The following is a 25163-nucleotide window of genomic DNA, read 5'->3' as shown; positions in this document are numbered from 1 at the left end:
AAAAATATGACTGTGGCTCAGTTTATTTTCCAATTCAGATGGTATCTTTATAAGTAAATGCTCCAGTCACACAGACAATAGCAACATCTGTTCAAGTGATGAAAACTTCGAAACCAGTGGAGAGTCTTTATTAATTTTCAGTCACAAAGCAGATCACACAGTAGAGGAAATTCGTAGCCATAGTGATCCTTTGCATATTAATTCAATGTCACAAAATTCTGTATTTGAAAAGATAGTATTAAAAGGTGGAAAATGTCTTGCCTTGCTATCACATAGCACACACTGATGTTTCCCAATAGTTTTTATAATCCTGGGCAATCACTAAAAACAATAACAAAGCTATGGTGTCAATAGAAGCTGTACACACAGCTTCTCTCTGTTAAGTGTTTTGAAAATAGAAACATTTTTTTTTTCTTATGTTTCCCCATCTTTGAAGGGGGAATGTCTAAGGAAATCTGAGCTGATGGCAAACAAACCTACAGCTCACAGGAGTCAGAATCAGGGCCTCCTATTGTTTAAGAATATTAAAGCAGTTGTTTTAAGACTCCACGGAACATCTTACTAATGTGTTATTGAATCAAATCTGTTTGTACTTCATTATCTAACTAGGCCAAGTAAATACAAAAGGATAATTGTTTAAAATTGATGCAAACCATGCAAACTTTCTTAGTTTATTAAAGTAAATACATCACTTGAATGTAGGATTGCAGGATGAATTCCCATTCTAAATAGTAGCTTTTTTCCCCCCTATTCTACAATCAGGAAAGCTAAATTCACTTTTATTTTTAGAAAGAGAGAACACAGTGGGGTTCTGTAAAGGATATCTTAATAGGCAGATTTTGATATGCTAAACATGTGGTGGGGGAAGAAGGCACATGTTTCTATTTCCTTTTATAGCAAACAATAACACAGCATTGTCTCAGAGCCTTGAGTAGAGTTTGGGAAGGAATGCATGCTATCTGGCTGCCTACAACTTTTCTATAAAAAGGCTATTCTTTCTTTGTTTTGTTTTGTTTTGTTTTGTTTTGTTTTGTTTTGTTTTGAGACAGGGTTTCTCTGTGTAGCTTTGCGCCTTTCCTGAAACTCACTTTGTAGACCAGGCTGGCCTCAAACTCATAGAGATCCACCTGCCTCTGCCTCCAAGTGCTGGGATTAAAGGCGTGCGCCACCACCACCCGGCAAAAAAGGATATTCTTTATTGAACATTATTATCACAAGTTAACTTAGATTACTAAATGTCCATTTTCATCAAAGTGCCATTAAAGTCATATCTAATGTTGGTACATTAGTAAAGAAATAAATTTTATTCTTTTTGCCAAACTGGGCATGGCATTCTTGTGAAAAGATTGCAGAAATTCAATATACACATAAAGAGATAAAAATCAAGACATGCCCCTCCTCCCAGGCCGAGCCAAGCGATCCTGCATAGGCCCCAGGTTTCAAACAGCCGACTCATGCAATGAGCACAGGACCCAGTCCCACTGCCTGGATGCCTCCCAAACAGATCAAGCCAATCAACTGTCTCACCCATTCAGAGGGCCTGATCCAGTTGGGGACCCCTGAGCCATTGGTTCATAGTTCATTTGTTTGGCTATTTGTCCCTGTGCTTTATCCAACCTTGGTCTCAACAATTCTCACTCATATAAACCCTCCTCATTCTCGCTAATTGGACTCCCAGAGCTCCACCCGGGGCCTAGCCATGGATCTCTGTATCCAGATCCCTCAGTAGTTGGATGAGGTTTCTAGCACGACAATTAGGGTGTTTGGCCATCCCATCATCAGAGTAGGTCAGTTCGGGCTGTATCTCGACCATTGCCAGCAGTCTGTTGTGGGGGTATCTTTGTGGATTTCTGTGGGCCTCTCTAGCACTTTGCTTCTGGACCTACCTGGACTGAGTATACCAGGTTGATCTCAGTCCGCGGGGGAGGCTTTGCCCTGGAGGAGGTGGGAATGGGGGGTGGGCTGGGGGGAAGGGGAGGGGGGAGGGAGTGGGGAGAACAAGGGAATCCGTGGCTGATATGTAGAACTGAATTGTATTGCAAAATAAAAAAAAAAAGTAAGACATGATATTATCTATTACATTTTCTTCATGATGGCATGAATATTACCTCTGAGTTGAATATCATCCAAAGTCAGACTCTAAGGGTTGTAGACTTAGAACCCTGAGTCATTACTAGAACATTCAGCAACAACTCCAGGGCTCTGTAGATTTACATTGCCCAAATACAGAATAAGTTTTAGTACAAATGTACTAATACCCTGTGAGATTCCTGTCACATTCACATATCCTGGAATAGAACAAACTTATTTTCTAGAATATTCAATCATTTGTTTAAAGTATGCTTGCTTTATGGTAGACTTATATATAAATCAATTAAATTAAGAAAATTATTTGGGGAATGAAAGTTCAAACAGAATAATAAGATGGTCCAATTTTCAATGGTTCCCAGCCCCAAACAGTCCAGATATGGGTTTCCAGTAACATTTATAAACAGGAAGGCACTTTTGTCTTGGGAGCTGGTTGGCTGAGAGGATGGATAGGAGGGTAAAAACCCTAATCTTGTCTTAGTGGCTATGAAAACTACATTTGATTAACCGAAAATAATGACTATGCCCAGTTGTTGTCTGAGGGTTAAAGAATTTGCCTTTCTATTTACATTTCTTTCCCTCTGTCTTGAGTAATTTGTCATTAGAGAAATTCCAGAACCACATGGACATAAAGGCATTGGCAATTGACAGTGTTCACTGTGCCAGGTAAAGCTTGATTTGCCATATTCTCTGTTGAACAGAAAGTATGCTAAAAGCATCTTCCAGCCAGGAACAGACGTGGTATTGGCAATCAGGGGAAATGGGTCCCACTGTCAGTATACTTGTCATTAACAAGTATACTGAATGGCACACCTGGATAAAGTGAGCCACACAGTACACTCCACTGTTGGGTCATTGTTTTCAATGCACACACGCAAAATAAATGTGTTAAGAAACACAACTCATCAGTGTGAACAGCAGCTTCTTACAAAAGAGGTTGGAAATTGCTACAGAAAATTCGCACATGTAAATCTTCACTTCAATTTACAGCAGTAGCTGATAGCAGTAATTAAAGGCAAAGCATATTTTCTTATAAAGAACATTCTCAAAGTTGTCAGCTTAAATTCAATCTTAAGCAAATCAGTTAATAGATATTTTATTTATTATGCTGTGTTCATCTTTCCAACTTAAAAAAGCAAGGCAATAATGAGTTCATTCAAGGTGAACGTGGATCCTAAGGAACAGAACAAGCCATACAGTTTCTTAGACTCAAATTAATGCTCAAAACCATTTCTGCGGAGAAATGCTATCAAAATGATTGAAAAGGCACAGGGGAAAAAACCAAAACCATGTATCAGGGATAAAAAGATATCAGATCAAATAGCACAGCAAGCTCTGCTATTTCAGCCATTTCAAAACAACTTCAAACAAGACAATAAAGCCCAGAAAGACTGAGAAGGGTATGAAAACATGAGAAAGAGGTGAGAGACAGAGAGAGAGAGAGAGAGAGACAGAGAGACAGAGAGACAGAGAGACAGAGAGACAGAGAGAGACAGAGTCAGAGACAGAGAGACAGAGACAGAGAGACAGAGAGAGACAAGGAGACACAGAGAGGTAGGGACAGAGAGACAGAGACAGAGAAAACAGATAAATCAATGGCTGACAGGATATTTTTCTATTACAAACAAATGCCACTCTATTAATATCTCAAGTCCAGGTTCAAATCGAAACATGAACAGCAAAACCTGTCAGCTTAAAAGAGAAGTGAACTCTATGAAAGGGATAAGTTAATTAGCATTCGAGTAATAGGCTCCACAATTCGAGTACTCCCAATTGAGTGCTTCTACTAAGTAAGTATTCAATTCATTTAAATATGCTGGAGGTTGAAGCTTTCACAGCATGCTGAGTACTGATTGAGCTGTCTCCACGTGCATAAAGCATTTTTCTCTGTGAATTCTTGGGCCAATTTCCACACCCTAGCCTGCTTTTTGCCTACATAACTGCTAATCAAGAAATACCTTCCCAGTATGGAGTTCTTCTTACCGATTAGAAACACCTTTAGCTTTTCACTTTTTATGTTTTAAAACAGCCAGGAAATAATAATAATTAGTAAGTGCATATCAGATTGAAGTTCGTTTCTGCTAAGGATCTATCACTAATCCACTCCAGCCCCTAAGGAGGCAAGTTTAACTTTGGAAATTAGCAACCAGGCTCAGTGTTGTGGGAGTGTACCATACTAAACCTCGAACCTCATAAGGGATTGTCATTGGTTCATTCCAGCAAGTAGTGAAAAATCTGACAGGAAATGAAGTAATTGGGAGGGGTGTGATTTCCAGGTCTTTTTAATAGCATCACAATTCTAACATCATAGGTTTGCATAGAAAATAGAAAATATTTTCATGTTATTTTACATAGCATGAAATTAGGCAATCATTTTCTTTGTGCTCTATTTTTGTACAATGAATGATAGAATGATATAATGAATGATATAAAGCATGAAGAGTTTATTGAACACCAGTTTTATATAAGCACTGAGAACATGGAGTTCAAAACAGACCAGGACCTGAACGTGCTTCTTATTGATTTTACTGGGTGCACTGAGCAGCATTCTCACAGTACTGTGAAATACTAGTTTCTCTTCTCAAATATAAAGTTCTTTTATTGCTCCTGATATGTAATCACTTATAATTTCTATTTCAAGTATTGGTCTTCAGACCATTTTAGTTGTTTTCTTAATTGCTAATGGAATGAAGTGAGCAAAGATAACTTAATGCCTGGAATTAGAATCCAAATATAACACTATGATGACATTCTGGTCCTAGTCATTTCCATTCAAACCATATCTGGTATCTCTGGAATCGCTTCTTATAGCTCTCACCTCACATGTGAAAAAACCAACCAGCCGACAATCTATCTTCTCAGAGATGAAGAGTGGCTGACTTAGATCTCTGTCTCACTGTGTACTGTATAAAATGGTATACTCAAATTTGCTATGACTTCTCTCCTTATGATAAAAGTGGAGACATGACTTTTGACAATTTTCAATGTGACCAGTTCTCCACTGAGATATTTAAAACAATAATATTACAGATAAATAAATACACCTATGTTTTTACCAGCTATTTTAATTTCCCTTAACAACAAAAAAATAAGATTAGACTGTTTTTCTTTTTTTTCTGACATTGCTTAATTTAATCTCTTCACGGAATCCTTACTTAGAAGCAGAGGAAGAGCTAAGAGTACCAGTGTAGAATATGAGAGGTTATTCCAAAGTAGAATTTCTTACTTTTAGTTCTTTAAAAAAATGATAAGTAAGAAATATTTAGTCCATTAACAACTGAAATCAATGTGAGGTATACAGCCTCTTAGAAGGAAGGAAGGAAGGTGAAAATTATGTAATTGGATGTGGGGTGACTTAGTTTGAGTTTCTATTGCTGAGAAGAGACAGCACGACCATAGCAACTCTTATAAAGGAAAACATTTAATTGGGGCTGGCTTACAATTTCAGAAGTTTAGTCCCTTATAGTCATGGCAAGAAGCATGGTGGCATGCAGGCAGACATGGTGTTGGAAAAGGAGCTGAGAGTTCTGTATCTTGATCTGCAGGCAGCATAAGGAAACTGTGTACCAAACTGGGTATAGCTTGAGCATATGAGACCTCAAAGCCTGCCCACACAGTGCCACACTTCCTCCAACAGGGCCACACCTACTCCAACAAGGTCACACCTCCTAATAGTGCCACTCTCTATTGGCTGAGCATTCAAACACATGTCTTTGGGGACCATTCCTATTCAAACCACCACATTCTACTCCCTGGCCCCACAGGCTTATTGTCATAACATAATGCATAAATCCATTCAGTCCAACTTAAAAGTCCCCATAATCTATAACAGCCTCAACCCTGTCTAAAAGTCCAAAGTTCAAAGTCTCTTCTGATATTTACACAATCTCTTAACTGCAATCCCCTATAAAACAAAATTGGAAAAAAATAGATATTTCCAACATATAATGGCACAGAATATACATTTTCATTCCAAAAGATAGGAAAGGGAGCATGGTGAGGAAATACTTGGCCCCAGCAAGACTGAAAACCAGCAGGGCAAACTCCAAACTTTGCATCTCCATGTCTAACGTCAAAGCATTCTTTAGAGCTCCAACTTCTTTCATTTTTGTTGACTGCAACATACCTCTTTCTTTTGGTCTGTTTCCACTCCTGTTAGCAACCGACCCTGGCAGGTATCCTACAACTCTATCATCTCCAACATCTTAGATTCTTGAAGTCAATCAAGGTTTCACCTTCACAGCTTCTTGCAATGGCCTCTGTAGTAGTGTGAATGTAACTGACTCCCATAAGCTCATAGGAAGTGGTACTATTAGAAGGAGTGGCTTTATTGGAGTAGATACGAATTTGTTAGAGTGAGCGTGTATCACTGTGGGGGTAGTAGGCTTTGAGGTCTCCAATGCTCAAGCTACACCCAGTGTCACAGTTCACTTCCTGGTGCTTGTGGATCAAGATGTAGAACTCTCAGCTCCTTCTCTAGCACCATGCCTGTCCATATGCAACCATGTCTTGCCATGACAATAATGAACTAAACCTCTGAAAGTGTAAGCCACCCCAATTAAAAGTTTTCCTTTATAAGAGTTGCTGTGGACATGGTGTCTCTTCACAGCAATTGAAACTCTAAGAGAGAAGTTGGTACCAGGGAATGAGGCATTGCTGTGATCATGTTTTTGTTTGCAGGAACTTGTACTTCTATATTATGGGTTTGGAAAGCAGTGGAATGCTTTAAGGACTGCTTAATGGGCCATAATAGTAGGAGCATGGAAGATCTGAATTGTGACTTGAAGCATGAATCCTAACTGGTCTTAATCAATAAAAACCTAGAGTCAGATATCAAGGGTGAAAGATGAAAGATTAGAGAAGCAGAGAATCCAGCCACCAGAAACTTCTTATCTCTTTGAAATCTCAGACCAAAATTGGGCTCCTGTTTCTATGAATTCTCAGACTGAGTCAGGTAGATCTTGTCTCTACCCACCTTATATTCCTCTTATATTCCTCCATAGTGCTGGGATTAAAGATGTGAGCCACAATTGCCTGGCTCTGTTTCTCTTTTAGACTGATTCAATCTCATATAATTCAGCATGGCCTTGAACTCTTGATCTTCCTGCTTTTTTCTGCCCAAGTGCTGGGATTAGAGGTATGTGCCACCACTGCCTGGTCTCTATAGTTAACTAGTGGCTAGCTCTGCCCACTGGTCTCCAGGCAAGCTTAATTTGTCAGAACAAAAGAAAATATCATACAACAGTGACTGAAGAAGTTTCAGAGGTAAGGAATTTTAGTATGTTACCTAGAGATTGTTCTTGTGATATTTTGGCTGTGAATGTGGCTGCTTTTTGCCATTGTATGAAAAGTCTGCCTGAGACTAAAGTGAAGTTAATTCCATTGGCAGAGGAATTCCCAAAACAGCCTAGTATAGATATTGTTGTGTGGTCATTGGTGTTAACTCTAAGGAAGATACGTAATGAAAAGAAGTAATCTGAGCAAGAAAAAATACAAAGTGTACAATTTGAGAAGAAAAGGAGCACTGGGAAGTGGAATGGAGTTAAATCTTGTGTTCAAAGAAATAAACAGATTAAGAAATCAAATAAGGGGAGTGGTAAACTTAGGGTAAGATCCCATCCACGCCCCTTGTGAAAAAGAATTAAACAAAAATTTAGATCCAGGTGTGGTAGTGCACACCTTTAACTCTAGCACTCCAGAGTCAGAGGTAGGGAGATGTCTGAGTTTTAGGCTAACCTGATCTACAGATCCAGTTTCAGGACAGCCAAGATTAGGCAGTGAAGGAAACCATAGAAAATAGAAAGCTGGAGAAGATGTAATTGAACAAGAGTGCCATGTTCCAGCCCCAGCAAGCAGCAGAACTTGGTAGTTTCAGTCACATAATTCTGGCTTTAGAGTCAAGGACAAAAGAAAGGGGGTATGGAATCTTTCTCTGTGACTAAGAAATGCCACTAAGGCCAGGCATGCATCAGGGATGTCCCTGAATTGAGGCCCAGAGAGGCCAATGTGAAGCTGTGAAGTTGCAGCTTAGATTGCCTTGAAGACCCCAAGATGTAGGAGCTGCCAGAGTTGAGGGAGATCTGCCAAGGAGCTGCTAACAGGACTGGAACCAGCAACAAAAAAGGAAGTATTTTTGCAGTCTGAGAGACCCCCACCCCAGTTCCCCCCTAAGGCCCGGAGAGCTGAGGGAAGGGATATCTTAAAATAACCAGAACTGAGTCAGTTCCCCATTTCCAGACAGGGGGAAGTCAGAAGTTTTAAAAGTACAAAGTCAGAATGTCTGGTGGTGACTAATCACGAGATGCCCCCTCCCCCGAGATAACATGACCAGACTTCTAAGATGGGCCATAAAACTCCTGACAGAGCAAATAGACAAACAAAAATAAGATAAAGTCCAGGTTCGGGAAAACTGGATTTATCAAGGATGGACCTGTACTAACCCCCTCCTCTCTGAAGAATTTTGTGGGTTTTGCCCTCCAAAGCTAACCTCCCCAAGAAAGAGGAACTCTCCTCCCTGCCTCGCTGTGTTGGTCGCTGTGGACAAGGGTTCCCTGCTAGCTTGTATTGCGCACTGAATGAACCTTGCTGTTGCATTCTGGACATCCTCGGTCTCCAGTGGTCTCTTTGGGGTTCCTAATCTGGGCAGAACAACACAGTCAACAAAGATGAAAGGAGTTGGAGATCTGAATAACGTTTTGACATTAGACATGGAGATGCAGAGTTTGAAGTTTGCCCTGCTGGTTTTCAGTCTTGCTGGGGTCCAGTATTTCCTCACTATGATCTCTTCCCTATCTTTTGGAATGGCAATGTATATGCTGTGCCATTACATGTAGGAAGTGTGTGATCTGTTTTTTGATTTTGGTTGTAAAGAGGACTGCAGTTAAGAAACCATATGAATCTTAGAAGAGACATTGAACTTTGGACTTTTAAACATTGTTGAAACCTTAATAGACTATGGTGACTTTTGAAGTTGGGCTAATTTAATTTTTCATTATGATATTGTTATAAGCTTATGGGGTCCAGGGAGTGGAATGTAGTAGTTTGAATGTAATTACCCCCATGCTCTCATTGGGCATGACACTATTAGGAGATGTGGTTTGTTGTAGTCAGTATGGCCTTGCTGGAGGAAGTGTTTCACTGTGAGGGTGGGTTTCGAGGTCTACAATGTTCAGCCTACACCCAGTTTCACAATTCACTACCTGTTGCCAGAGAATCAAGATGAAAAATTCTTAGCTCCTTTAACAGTACTATGTCTGCCTGCATACCATCATGTACCAACATGATAATGGACTAAACCTCTGAAACTGTAAGCCAGTTTCAATTAAATGTTTCCTTTATAAGAGTTGTTGTGGACATATTGTCTCTTCAGAGCAATACAAACTCTAACCAAGATAGCCTCTATTCCGGGACACCCCTGCCACACATCTGGCCTCGGTAGCTTTTCTTAGTCATGGATGGTTATGGAATCAAGAGATTCCAAAACCCTTTTTTTCTATCCCTGACTCTAAAGCCAGAACCATATGGCTGAAGTTAACAAATTCTACTGCTTTCTGGGCCTGGATCATAACCCCCTTTTTCAATTATATCTTCAGCAGCTTTCTGTTTTTTCATGGTTTGCTTCACTGCTGAAGCTTGGCTGTCCTGGAACTTGATCTGTAGGCCAGATTGGCCTTGAACACAGAGATCTGCCTGCCTCTGTCTCCTGAGTCCTGGGATTAAAAGCATGTACCACCACACAGGGATCTAAATGGTTCTTTAATTCCCTTTGACAAGGTGGAAGCTTAGATAAGTAGAGTCTTGCCCTGTGGTTGCCATTCCCTTTATTCCATTTTACTTTAGGTTTTTCTTAATCTACCATCTCCTTGAACAGAGGAGCTACATTTTACTTCCTGGTGTCCCTTTTCTCCTTGAAGTATACATTTTGCATTTTTCCTTGCTCAGCATGCATCTTTTCATTGTAAGTCTTCATAAGAGTGAACACTAATAACCACATGACAGTATCTATACTAGACTATTTTGAGATTTCCTTTGTCAATGCAATTAAAACAAAACTCTTCACTTTAGCATCAGGTGGACTTTTTGGATAAGGGCAAAAGCAGCCACATTCATAGCCAAAATACCACAAGAACAATCTCTAGATAACATACTAAAATTCTTCTCCTCTGTAACCTCTTGAGCCAGGCTCCCATAGTTCAAATCACCCTCAGCACCACTGTCTTCCATGGTTCTACTAGAATGGCCCATTAAGTCCCATTTAAAATATTCAACTGCTTTTCTAATTTAAACTCCCAAAGTCCGTGTTCCTCCAAACAAAAGCATGATCAGACCTATCACAACAATACCCCAGTCTTAGTTTGGGTTTCTATTGCTGTGAAGTGACAGCATGATCACAGCAACTCTTAAAGGAACACATTTAATTGGGACTAGATTACAGTTTCAGAAGTTTAGTCCATTTTAGTCATGGCAAGAAGCATGGTGGCATGCAGGTAGACATGGTACCATAATGTACCAACATGTAATGGACTAAACCTCTGGTGAAGGAGCTGAGAGTTCTACATCCTGATCTGCAGGCAGCATAAGGAGACTGTGTACCACACTGGATGTAGCTTGAGCATATGAGACCTCAAAGCCTGCCCCCACAGTGCCACATTTCCTCTAACAAGGCCACATCAAATGGTTTCACTTCCTATGGACCAAGCATTCAAACACATGAGCCTATGGGGGTCATTCCTATTCAAAGCACCAGGGCTTACTTCTAATTTATATAACATGTCAGGACTCTTAAAATCCTCAAGTCAGGTGGTTTTTAGTGAACAATTCTGGAAAAAATAATTTTACCCCAAAAGTTCACCATGTATTTTGATATCATTAAATTCAATAGATTAGTTTGCCTATGTGTGATGGTTAAAGTTAAGTTTCAATTACTGTGCTTAAGAGATCTATAAAACAAAAATGCCTCTAATCCACTTGCCCAAGGACAGATAAATCTGTAACCCTCACTTTCCCAAGGACAGATAAACATGTAAGCCCCACTTACCTAAAGACAGATAAACCTGTAAGGCTAACTTGCCAAAGAACAGGTAACTTACTAGAATGCTAGTAGCTGTTGTTCATGTAAGATAACAAGCCACGTGTTTTCACTCTTGTAAACAGGGTTGGTTGTCCCCACTGCACAGTTGTGCTTGATCACACATGGGGTAGGCAGGAAGTATATAGGCAGAAAGTATATCAGGATGTATGATTGGACAAAGGAGGGGAGTATGCAGCATTGTGGGTTTTGCCTTTATAAGCACCAGACTAATATAATTCATGGCCATTCTTGGCATTCCAGGTAGGGATCTGTGCTGTGGGATGGTCTGTATGTCAAGTGTGTTGCTGATTGGTCAATAAATAAATCACTGATTGGCCCGTAGTCAGGCAGGAGGAAGTATAGGCGGGACAAGGAGGAGAATAAAGCTGGGAAGTGGAAGGTTGAGTCAGAGAGACACTGCCAGCCGCCATGATGACAAACAGCATGTAAAGATGCCGGTAAGCCACGAGCCACATGGCAAGGTATAGATTTATAGAAATGGATTAATTTAAGCTGTAAGAACAGTTAGTAAGAAGCCTGCCACGGCCATACAGTTTGTAACCAATATAAGTCTCTGTGTTTACTTGGTTGGGTCTGAGCGGCTGTGGGACTGGCAAGTGAGAGAGATTTGTCCTGACTGTGGGCCAGGCAGGAAAACTCTAGCTACAGATCTGGCCAGTTCCCATTGTCCTAGTCCTAGTCCTAGTATTTAATAAAGCTTTCTTCAAATTTGGCTCAAAATTGGTGGTCGTGGTCTTATTCTAGCCTGGTGGGATTAACCTATGGTGTAGGCTTTGAAGTTTAGCATACAAAGACTTTGCTGTTATAAAGCTTACAGTCCAATGAAGAACAGTGATAATAAGAAGATTGGTAATAAAGTTTCAGGGCATAAAAAAATCACAAATATGTTTCCACTGAACAAAGTTATAAATGTAATTCAATTAGCCATGAGGATATTTTCCGGATGTGTGGATCGTTTACCCAACCACTCCCACAGTTCCCCAGAGTTTTCTTGAGTGCGAGCAGCAGGAAATATTAAATAGAAGGATTTATTGCGGAGAATATCGCGGAGATAAACAGATAGAAAATAAAGGATAGCCTCGAGAGGGCCTGGAACCTATTCCAACGGGCCCCTACTGTCTCTGCCCCAGTTTTTATAGAGACGCCAAGGGATGGAGCAAAAGACCTCCTCCCCCAGCACAGCCAAGTGCAGACCATCTCAGACACCTGCACTCAGGCCCGTGGTCTAATCATCCTCTATGTGGACCTGCTGGGTAAAGCCACGAGGAACCCGAGAACTGGCTCCCACATGGATGCTTTTTTAAAAACACTGTTTAGTTTTTGTTTCTATAAGTGTTATCTGTTTTTCTCTTTCAGAGTAAATATAAATTGGTTGTTTCATTTAGGATGTATTAACATTTTAAGGAGTGATTTAATTTTGCACAGAGACCTTCAACATGGCTTATATCATGGCAACTCTCTGAAATTAACATTATTTCCTAAAATGTGTCCTGATGGGATCCAGCACTCTATAGATCCAGAAGTTTAATTCTCCAAGAATATATCAGAACATTTTGGGGTTGACAACATGCTGTCTTAGTTAGTGTCTTTTAAAAATTCAGTGGGATATAATCTAGCCTCCTGCCTTACTGTGTACTATGTGAAATGGTGTACTCAAATTTGGTGTGGCTTCTAGCCTTATTATCTACGTGGAGACATTAACTTGAGCTGTATCTTATCAAGTCCCCCCTCTGTGTGTGTGCTAAAGACCATGTAGAAAGGGACTTAAATAAACACATACACACACAGCACACCACATGCAAAATAAATACATTAGTAGTTTTTCTACCAGAATACGATGAATCACTGCTGTTGACTTAACTAATGGACCGATGCTAATGAAAATGCTTGGAAGTGTGGTTGGGTTGGGGTCATGCTTTGCTATGCTGAGAAGACAGCAAATGCTTGGAAATGCTGTTGATAATAGCAGGGTGTAAGACCCTTTTGAAGAAACTAGTTATTGGCTACATCTCAGCGCTGGAACTCTTGCAGAAAGGTGAAAGGAGATGTGAGTTTTGAAAAGCTACAGGGATCCTGCAGTTTAGAAAACCAGTGTTCCAAACCTTCAGCTAGTGCGCATCACCAGGCAATGGCTCCTTTATTATTATCTCAGCGATGAATCTGCCTCAGGCAGGTAGGCCAGGCAACGCAATTAGATACCATTTGAAATGCAGTCAGGTAGACACACTAATTGCTAGATTCCTCAGCTCCTTATACCCTATATGGAAGGAAACTCATTTATGTTGTCAAACTTAGTCGTCATTTAAATTCATATCAAGTTGTGCTTTTCTTTCTAAGTTTGCCTGCTTGATCCCTTCCCATCCTGTCTCCTCATCTACACCTTCCCTCCCATCTTGTCTCCTCTCCTCCCCTCCCATCCCCCTTTCTCTCTTCCCCTCTCCTTCCTTCCCTTCTGCTTCCCCCCCTTTTTTTTTCCAAGATAAATTCAATACATAAAGCAGGCTGGCCTGCTAGGTTAGTGGGCTTATCTTGTAGCTTTATATTGCTTTTAAGCCCATCATTTTATCTTGAGAAAGAACAGGAATGATGGAAGGAGCTGGGTAATTCAGGACTACCCTGGGGTTTACACTAAAAGTAGTTACAGAAATGCAAACCTTAGGTTCAATTTCACAAAGTCAGTGTCTGTTTTGAAATTGAGATTCTTACAAAAGTTTGTGATGCCTTGTTCTGCACAGAGCTAAGGTCATGCGAGTAGGCCAAGTTGTAAATAGCTTTTAAGTAACTCCTTGACTTATAAGGAAAGTGTGGCTATGAGGAGTAATGTGGCCCATACTCCTTCCTGGAGCCCAGGTTCAAGCCCTGCTGCTAGTTTAGTTCAGCTCCTCACAAGCTGGCTGTGGGAATGTCACCATTGCCTTCTGTTTCCTCCATAAGCCCAGGGTGAGAATGACTAGCATATTGGATCTCCAGATCAAGCAGTATCAGCAGTATTCTTTTGTTCTGCAAGCTCACGTTCAACATATCTAGTGAACTTGTCATGTTAACAATGAAGTATTATCTCATGAGTCACTGGGATTCTAAAATCTTTCACTCCCACGTTACTTCATGGCATAATACATGGTATCTGCAGTCCAAACACTCTGTTTCTACCTATGCTAATGGTCACTAGCATGAAACTATATATATGAATAATTGTCATAATTAATCTTTCCATTATTTCACAGTTTCATTTGTGGGGGAGGGCGGTAGATATCTTGAGAAAGTGTCTTGTTAGAAAGCACAGGTAACTCTAGATGCTATGATCTTCCTGACTCAGTCTTCTCACTAATGAGATTAACAAAGTGCACCATCACACTAGGTCTATGCTATGTTGGAGATCAATCCCAAGACTTGCTGCATTCTAGGTAAACATTTAGCAACTGAGCTAGACACCCCCACCTCAAACACACCAAGACCATTAATAAATACTATGTTGCATTCCTTCTCATCCATAGCAAATACCAGACTGTTACAACAAAAGAAGCAAGTGGAATACCTGACCCTATGAAATCATTTATGAGTACTTGGTACTGTGAACTTTGTGCATAGGACACTGTCTAAAATATCCACCAACCTCCCAAACAAGACAAAACCCCCAAATGCACACATATGGTTTGGCTATTACTTGCTGAAGGAAATGTAGTCCTACAATGTGTGTTTGATTCAGATTTCTTATCTGTAAAAAGGGACCAAACACTGAATTGCCTGAAGAGGCAGGTGGTGACTATGAAGTGTACAAACATAAAACTCCAAACAGTACCCAGAATAGAAGAAAAATGTTTTGACTGTCAGCTCATAGTCTGACAGCTACTTCACACCACTTAGAGTTGACTCATTTCTTGCTGCCAATTAGTTATACTTCTCTCTCTCTCTCTCCTCTCTCTCTCTCTCTCTCTCTCTCTCTCTCTCTCTCTCTCTCTCTCTCTCTCTCTCTCCTCTCTCTCTCTCATACACACACAAATACACACACGTATACCTCCCCCAACATATATACATATTCTCTTCACTTCTTCACTCATTTAATATTTCAACATATTAGGCATACTCACCATCAGATGGCATGTTCCAGATGGCATATTTAGAGATCATGTTAAATGCTCTTTATAGAGTTAAATGCTAGTTGGAAATAAACAACACTCTTAAAAATTTATTTCATGATGAAAACATTTTAAAATAGTACAGTAACTTGGAAAGTGATTTTTAGGTCAAAATGTAAAGTAAAATGCAAATAAACATCTACTTAATCTAGATAGACACATGTTTGAACAGAATTCCTTTAGCTTCTCATCTGTGGGAAGACAGTTCTGCTGATCCCATTTCACCTGAGTATTTTGAGAGTGTACAAGACAGTTTATTACAGTGTTGTGTTACCAAAATATATACACTCAGAAAATGTATTCATAGGAACACTGTTTGTAATGAACAAAATGCAAAAATACTTCAGAGAAGTTGTGCAGATAGTGGATTATAGAACAACGATGCTTTGTGTCAATCAACATGAATGGTGTTACCCCACTTCATCATGACTGAATCTCACACACACAAAGCTGAGCTGAAAAAAGCAGGGAAACAATACCAACTGCATGCTTCTATTCACACACAGCCTATAAACAAGCTCAAGTGAATATGCTGTGAAAAGTCAGAATGCCTGAGAGGGTCATAACCATGGGGACACAGGAGGGGAAGGTGGGCACACTAGGTTGGTCCAAGTCCATTAACTGGATGCTGGTCATATGGAAACCTGTTGAACTGAAACTTATAATTTATGCTGTACTGTTTATACATAAGTCATTAAGAAAATGTACAGTAGCAATCTATGTACATGTATTCTTAAACTTTCCTGCTATGGATATCTTTTAATAACATTGTTATCAAATGTTCTTTTAAAAATGTAATTATAATAAATTTATCTTTAAAATTTTAATTTAATGTCTCCAAATAATCTCTTTTCGGAAAAAACTAGTTCTTTAAATAGTGTTAAATAACTATCATAGCAATTTGAGTGGAGAGTTTTGATGACTAGAGCTCTTTCTACATCTATTGGATGAGTTACTTTCATTTGTTTCTTAATCTTCCCTTTGGCTTATTTCTAGAAGGGTGCTAATATACTTGAAAAAAGAACTATTCCTTTTTATTAGTTGACAAATCAAAATTCTTCCATTACTTAGATATAATACAATACAATGAAAACTATTTTATAAAGCAAGTTTAAGGAATAAGTTTCATTATTCTTATTGTAGAGTAAAAGAACTTTCTGTAACACTAAGGTCCATGTCTGAAATTCTGACAAAGAAAAATCCAAATTGGAAATGATATCCATTGTCACATACATAATAAATCTTCTTGCTTCTAAAGTATTGAATTATTTAGTCAAGGTCTCGCTAAGTTGTTCCAGGATGGCCTCAACTTTACTATGTAAATTTAGCCCAAACTCATAGCCATTCTTCTGCTTCAGTCTCCTCAGTACTGCGATTATAGATATGGACCCATCCTCCTGCCTCAGTCTCTCTAGTACTGAGATTATAGGTATGGGCTATCATACCTGAGTTTTGATATTTCTCATGAAACTGGAAACAAAAGAACCTTGGTTAAAACATCTAAGCTTATGTAAGCAATGGTTGTTGTTTCTACCAAGATTTTATCTCACAAAGTAACCAGTGACACACTATTTCTATATAAAGCTTTGATCTGAAAACATCATCTCAGCCCATCCCTAAATCAAACCACAGGACCCCTCTGGTCTCATACTCATTTCAAGGACATTTCCAGGCATACCCAGACAAGATTTTTGTTTGGAAGCCACAGTAGGTGGATTTGCTCAGCTGCACATAACTGCAATCTTTGTTAAAGCTTTGAAGCTCCTGAATGAGAGGTGAAGCACTAACTGCAGATATTTAATGTATTAACTGTCTAAGACTTCAAAGGAAGGATGATTAACTCAGTGACACACAATTGCTCCAGGGACAGGAAAAAAAAACAATAAAAGCGGCAAACACAATTCATATGCCTATTTTTTTCCCATAGTAATTAAACGACAATGGTAAGTGAGCAATTTCTTTTCTAAAACTCATTTAAAAATACTTTTAAGTTGGAATTTCCCTTGAACACTCGCTTAACTTCCTAGGCTAGCTTGTACCACACAGCAGCGATGGAGCTGGAAGCCTCGCTGTTCTCCAAGAGCAGAGCATCACTCATCTGCCTCGCTCAGTCTAAGGTGCTAAGTGGACTTGGCTGGCATCCTGCCCTTGTCCTAACCTCTTCTTCCTCCCCCTTTCCTATTATCCCAATCCATCCACCCCCTTCCAGCTGCATTTGCCTTTCTATCCATCATGTGCTAAGTCACTTCTACAAATACTTCTCTCAGCATCTGATACGCATGTACCGTTTTGACCTCCTAACAGGTAGCTTACTGGTTTCAAACTCTGATTCCCTCCAACCATTAATTATTCTTCTGAAGTAGCTAAGGAGTTGGATACTGTAGGAGGGAATGATGACATGGTGGCTACATCTGCACAGAACTTTAATTTACCAGCTATGAGTTACAAAGTTGTCAAATACTGCATGGTGTACTTTATAAATCCAAGATGTCACAGCTTACTATTTCTTAAAAATTATAAAATTGGCTCTTAAAATAATAATAAAATTATATATTATGATTAGTGAGACAGGGTCTCACCATGTAGACCTGGCTGAGATGGAACTTCCTGAGATCTACTTGCCTTTGCCTCCTGTTTATTTGGATTAGAGGCATAAACTTCCACACCAAGCAAAAATGGTTTGTAAGCCCTTATTAATGTATATAAGCTTAAATCTCTAGGAATCTGAAAGTTTGTGCCATTTTGGAATATCTAACTCAAGACGGTTAAAGGGAATTATCGCCTAATCCTGCGAAAATGTACAGACTGGAGAGGTCTGTAAGAGAGCAACCCTGACAGGGAAAAGAGGCCCTCAGGAAAATGTTTGCAGTAAATGACAAAAAAAAGTGAAAAGCAGAGGAAATGGTGCTTCTTGAGAATCTGGAGGCTGAAGGGGAGGACTCCACACCACCGGAAGGAGCAGTGGTTGTGCAAGGCACTCTGTGCCATGTGCAAGACAGAGGTTCTCAGAGTTACCCATGCCAGCCAAGCAGAGGGTAAGAGGCAGAGCATCGTGGAAAAGAAATGAGAGTACAGCAGGTCCCTGTCACTCCTGTCCATGCGTCCTGTAAGACCCTTGGAACACTGACCTTACGTTAGTGACTCTTATTATTGCTTATAATGGAAACACAGGACCTCATTCCTATAAGCTCTGAGTCTACACATGTCCACGAGAAGCCACTTTGTCTATTACATATTGTTAGTTTGTTAACACTGAACTCATGGCAAACAGTACCATAACTCAAGCCTGACCCCAGGTATTCTCTTGGAGAAGTATTGCAATGCTCTGTTGAGTTTAGGGACACGAGTCAGCATCTCAGCACTGGACACACACACACACACACACACACACACACACACACAGGCATGCACATGCACGTGCACGTGCACATGCATGCGATTCATAAAGTACTCAAGAGACTGTTGATGGGATGCTTATTTAGAGTTTGAGAGTGGAAAGCAAATAAGCAAAGTGGCTTTGTTTGACTTTAGATAAGAACAGGGGCTGTTGAAAAAGCAACTTTTGTGGCTCTAGTATTGATTTCTTGTGAGTAGCAAATTTGTAAACTCATAATCAGCGAGTAAGAAAGACTGAGTGTTATATACTCTTATTTGCAAAAGTCCCTGAAAGTGACTTTACCCTTTTATAAAAACAAACAAAAAAATCAACAACAAAATAGGCTTATCTCCTTTAAACCAAACCAAACCAAACCAGACCAAACCAAACCCACAACTACAACAACAATAAGTCATGTAGGCCTGGAGAGATGGCTCAGAAGTTAAAAACTTGTACTGCTCTTGCAGAGAAACCAAATTCAATTTCAGGCATCCATATCAGGTGACTCACAACCACCTGTAACTACATTTTCCAAGGATCAGACACTTCTGCCCTCTATGGTCACCTGTACTCACATGTACAAACTCTCATGCAGAAATACATGCACATGGATCATTTTTAAAACATGAATTAGAACCACTAATATTGGTGTAATTCATTTAAAGTGAAGACAAAATATGTCACATATGCAAAGCTTTAGCAATATCTTTTGAAAAAAGAAAAGGTCCCATCTGTTTAATTGGAGGAGTGGAGCACCAGAGCACAGTGAGCCAATGCTGGTGTTGTTCTGAATTACAGGACATTTAACATGGCCATCCATAACTAACCAAATTACCCATTTTTCATTTAAAACAAACATGTTTTTGAAGATTTATTTTTAATTTTTATGTGTATGCATGTTTTGCCTGCATTTGCCTGTGAGCACCATGTGTGTGTCTGGGGTCCAAGGAACCAGAAGTGGCTGTCAAGCTCTCCTGGAACTGCAGTTAAGGACAGCTGTGAGTGCTAAGAACTGAACCTGGGTCCTCTGTAAGAACAGAAAGTGGTCTCAGCCACAGAACTATCTCTCCAGCAGCAAGAACAAGTATCTTTTTAAAAATAAAAATAATAAATGTTGTTTAGTATACCCTTGTTTTTAAGAAGGCACTTGAAGATATTCCACAAAGGGAGGAGAGAGAGAGGGACACTGTAGTTAATGGGATTCAGCACATCAGCTCTGAAATGAATGATGGGACCAGAGGAAGAAAAGGGAACTAGAGGAAGGAAGCTTCCAGTCAGGAATCAGGAGAGGTTCAAGTAAAGACAAGACTTCAGAGTTTCTGTAGCCAACAAAGACAAAAGAAAATTAATAGTGAAAACGAAAAGCTAGAGGCTGAGCGAGAAAGTTCAGTAAAATGTATCTTAATCCTGTTGTGACATAAATGCAATTTACAAAGATAAAGGGGTAAGCACATTTATACATTTTTGTCTTTATCATAAACTTTAGCAAAGACATAAAAATGCATTTACTGTTGCAAAGTCGGAAACAGGTACTTCCAACACTATATGAGTAAGGTGTGCATGTTTGAGTAGGAGTGTGAGAGGATAGTGAAGTATCTTTGTGGACCCTACACTGCACAGAATAGATGGCTTAGCAATAATGGGACTTAGAAATGTATTGCAACTCCGTTCACGGGTAGTGCAGAAGTGGGTGATGTACTCAATTTGTATTTATCATATCATAAAGAGAATCAGAATGAAACAAGATAATAAGCTGACTAAAATGGAAATTAAGCTACAAATACAGCTAGCAATGAGGTATTATATAACCACTAAAATTATAAGTGACATTTCACAGATACCTATGGAATAATATCTTGAAAGTGATTAAGAAAAAAGTATACAGGGAATGTATGTATAGTAAGCATATGACTGTATCCATTAAAGGGAATGAAAGATCTTGGTGTGTTTATGCGTTTGTGCCAATTCACCTGAAATGCCAAGGGAGACACATTATTTGTTTCAAGAGAAGGAAATAGTCTCTGAACATCAGTGGCAGGTGGTTTTTCTTTTAGAGATTTAACATTTTAAATGATATGAGTCTATAGAATATTCTAAAAGTAAATAAAAGTTAAAAACTGTAAATGTTATTCTTTCTGACAGTGATGATCAAAATGAGAGATGCAGAAGGCAGGAAACATTTTCCAATGTGAAGACCCTCAGACAAATGATATCTTTTACCTCTGTCTCACACACATGCTTGCACAGTCTGAACTGTGATTTGTTCTACATTGCTGGTCTGACAAATTGTTATTCATCTTTCAAGATTCTTATGGAGACTCTGAATCTGTGTCTACCCTACCTCTTTATAAAGCTAGTTCTATCCTTCACTGTAACTTTTCTGGTTTTAATTTACTTAGTCCTAAGCCTGCCTTCTCCACTGCATATTAATTTTGAACACAGTCTCTGAATGCAAAGCTACTGACAGTGAAATCAGCTTCCCTCAGCAGTGACATGGTCAGGTCAGTCTCCTCCCAAAGAAGTCAGCACACCCCAGGAAAGAGGAATCCTGGCACAGTGGCCTCTGAGAAGAGCTGGCTGAGAAGCAGGCAGGACTAGGCAGGTTCTAGAGTGCACAGTGAGTGCAGGAGAGAATGAGTTAGCCAAGATTGTCCTTGTCATTCCTTCACTATTGCTCAGATTGACTATGGGATAGACATCTGCACAAAGGAGGTGTTGGTATGGAAAAATATATTCAAGTGAGAGACAACAGAGAATTCTTGAAGGAAAAATTATGAACAAAGATGTTGTGTGTTTATGAACAAACAAGAAAGCATTAAATTATTATAGAAATTTAAGATCACAGTCAAAGACCAATCAAAGTAAGAATTAAAAAAATGGTGAGCGGTGTTGAAACTGATTGTCAGCAATACAGCAAGGGCAGAGAAGCTCCTTTAACTAAGTCTGAACAGACTTCATCTACGTACCAGCAATGATAGGTCACTGGTCCTACAAAGCTTCTCCACAAGGGTCAGAAATTCTGGGCCCTCACCATGTCAGTGTTCTTCTACCATTCACCCCTTCTATACCCCACTATTTGCTGGTTGCTGCCCCAAGACTGTATAAGATATATACAATACATTGTGTTGTATCTTAACAATGAAACATCTTCTGTTTCTGCTATTCATCATAGTGTAAAAATGCTTATATTTTCTTCACTTTTCAAGTGAATATGCAAAACACACCAGTCCATTTTCTTTACCTGACTCTTCACAGCTCTGCTGTATCTCCCACCCCCAGTTTTTCTTTTGTCCATGGTGTCCCTGCTGTCCTTTGTCTGATATGCAACCAAAGGAATATCTCCTTCAGGACTCTGCTCAGGACAAGCTCTGTCGACATTCCCACTATCACACTCCAGCTCTGCAGAAAGACAGAGAGTGGCTCTCATTTCCCAAGGTGGCAATGTGCAAGTGCATGGGCTCTGCCATGCCTGTACCCCACGGAAAATGGCTACTCTCTGTTCTTCCCTTGCCCCAGACTAGAAGGTGGCAAGATGCAAATTTGTGGGCTCTGCCATGCCTGTACCCCGCTGAAGGTGGCTACTCTCTGTTCTTCCCTTGCACAGCACCAGAAGGTTGAAGAGAGGTCCTAGATCTGCATGGCCATCGTCTCATTAGTGTCTAGGAGAATGTCTAGGATACAACAGATGCCAAATCTATGCGTATTCAAAAACAAAAACAAGAAAGGGAAAAACCCAACAGCTTTAGCTTTGCCCTTTCTCATGGACTTCAGTGATGACTTTACTTAAACCCTTTCTGGAAACCTCTATTAAGTACACTAGTGGCAGATTGCTTGGTATCAGTCTCAAACCTATCACTTTCTGGTTGTGTCATACTGATACAAGCCTATTTCCTCTGTCATATTGAGTTATGTCCATTAATAACATCTGTTATGCAATAAGTTGTATCAAGGTAAAATGAGGTGATTAGGGTGAGCCCTAATCCAAAGTGTCTGCTTCCCTTCACAAACCAAAGTCAGGACACATATGCAGAAGGACAATGCCAAGGAACACGAGGAAAATACAGACATTTGTACCCCAGAAAGAAGGCTAGCAATATTGCAAAGAGCTCTCAGAATGAAGTCAGACTGTCAGTACATTGGTTTGGCACATGTACACCTCAGACTGTGAGGTAGTCTATTTGCATTGTTGGAGGAAATCATATTTGGTTAGTGAACCTCTAGCAAACTAATACTGCACCACAGTCTCCTGGGACCCAGTTTAAAATGCTCTCATTTTGTGATTCCCAGTTCCCAGGTATTGGAACTTTGACAGTTGCCACTAAGTGACTCTTACTCATCTGGCCATATGTCCCACAACCACCAGGGCCATAGAGGTCTCTTTACCTCTTCTCCCAGAGGAGAGCTAGTGTTCCCTTCATCTCCCCATCTATGGAATATGCATAGCACATGTCCTGAGCATGCCACCCCTTTCCAGTTCATGATTTGCAAGCCCTTCTCCTAATATATGCCTAACTGTAATCAAGTCCTTTGTCATTGTTCATCTTCATGTCATTTTTTAATTTAGGAGGCATGTTTAAGTATTTGTTGTATGCCAGGCTAGTACATAACAGAAAAGAAATAAATTCTAGATATTACTATTGTTTTGTTGTTGTTGTTTTTGAGACAGGGTTTCTCTGTGTGGCTTTGAAGCCTTTCTTGGAACTCATTCTGTAGCCCAGGCTGGCCTCGAACTCACAGAAATCTGACTGCCTCTGCCTCCCCAAGTGCTGAGATTAAAGGTGTATGCCACCACCGCCCAGCCACATTACTATTTTTTTTTTTTTAACATTTCCTGGTTGTCAGATCTCAGCAGGTACTTTTGGAGACTTACTATGACATAATTTTATTAATTTGTATTATACACTTCATATATTGAAATCAACATATTCTCATTTCTTTGATGATCAAATGGAGTCTCAAAACATTAAATAATATCCATGTAAAATGTGACCATAATGGATCTCAGATGAACTTAATATATCTTTTCTAGGGTTTCTCCCTGTGAATTTATACCCATGTTATAAAGTATCAAATATGACTTGTTCATAAAATCTCTGATCACCCTGGACAGAAATACCAGAGATACTTCAACATTGTTATTCATTATTCCAGTTTATATTTTATGTCTCTATATACTCCCTGTCAATTTTCTAGAAGACTTCATACTTTTGAAATGCTGCAGCTTGCATTTAAAGTGTCTCTTGAGGCTGATTTACCAAATACTTAGTCCTAAATGCAATGCTCAGAAGCGGAATGATCATGCAATGTGGGCTTTACTTCATCATTGAATTAATCCTGGACCTTTCTTTGGTAGCATTAGTGCAAGAAAAAGAAACTTTTCAAGCTGGGATCTAGTGGGAGGAAATACTTGATGTTAACTGTTAATACATTTTGTTATAACAATCTGTTAACTGTTTTGTTATGCAACTTTGAAGGTCACAGAGGGGAATTTTATTGGAGATTACACCTTTTCCTAAGCCTGTTTCTGGGCCTTCCTGTTTCCTGCTCATGATGATATGAGCAGATTTCTTCGACTACCTGCGCCCAAACATGGTGCTCAGCTCCCCTCAGGCCTAGAGCTCATAGATTGAACACCTCTTGAACTGGGAGACCAACTGATCCTTCATGCTCTAAGGTTCTTTTCCTCAGACACTTTGTCACAGATGGAAAAGGTGAATAACACATGAATCAAAGGGCCGACTGTAAAATAGGATATGTTTTTCTATTACAGAAAAGTCTAGTCTTCAGTGGGAATTTATAGTTTGTTAAACCCAAGGTCAAAGTTCTTGTTTGTGTTTAAGCTCACATAGCAAAATCTACATGAAAATCAACTGGTATTAGTTGTCCAGAATTTAATGTTTCAAAATCCTTAATAGGCACCAAATTATATAGTATCAAAGAACACATTCTAAGTTGAAATCTTACACTGAGTTTAAATAGTTAATGAAATAAACATAGGAAAATGAAGGGAAAAATACACCAATTAAAGCCAACAAAGCTAAAAACAGTATGTGGAAGTATGTAATGAAATGAGCAATTCTATCATTAAATGAAATTATACACTTAACTAAGGTTAAAAAAAAGGCAAGAATCTTTTGTACATCAATCACAAACATTTTAGGATACAGAAAGACTATCTGAATCACTACAATCTCACTAGTACTTTTACTAAATTTTATTACATCTAGCCACATTAACAGATACAATTAACATTTGCAGACATGACATCACATTATGCTGAGTGGCCAGCACTTTGCAGAGTTTCAAAGACTCTTAATTGTTTGTCTTGGTACAGATTCCCAGAGCAGAAATGGAGCTGTGGTGTGTTTTGTTGAATCATTTTGCTTTGGCAACCAGAGTCTGATTCTAGTAAATCTTTTCTCAGAAATACAATTTTAACTTGCAGTAACAACATCAACAACACAAAAGGCTT

At 39.4% G+C, this 25163-nt stretch overlaps 1 protein-coding gene across 1 annotated transcript in view; it reads right to left on the bottom strand.

The window, feature by feature from the left end:
• The window catches only part of Grid2 (glutamate ionotropic receptor delta type subunit 2), a 664169-nt gene that overhangs the window by 619561 nt on the left and 19445 nt on the right, over positions 1-25163 (bottom strand). The window lies entirely within an intron of this gene.

This window comes from Peromyscus eremicus, chromosome 3 (genome assembly GCF_949786415.1).
Source record: "Peromyscus eremicus chromosome 3, PerEre_H2_v1, whole genome shotgun sequence".
Lineage (NCBI taxonomy): Eukaryota > Metazoa > Chordata > Mammalia > Rodentia > Cricetidae > Peromyscus > Peromyscus eremicus.
This window is presented reverse-complemented; position numbering and strand designations above follow the sequence as displayed.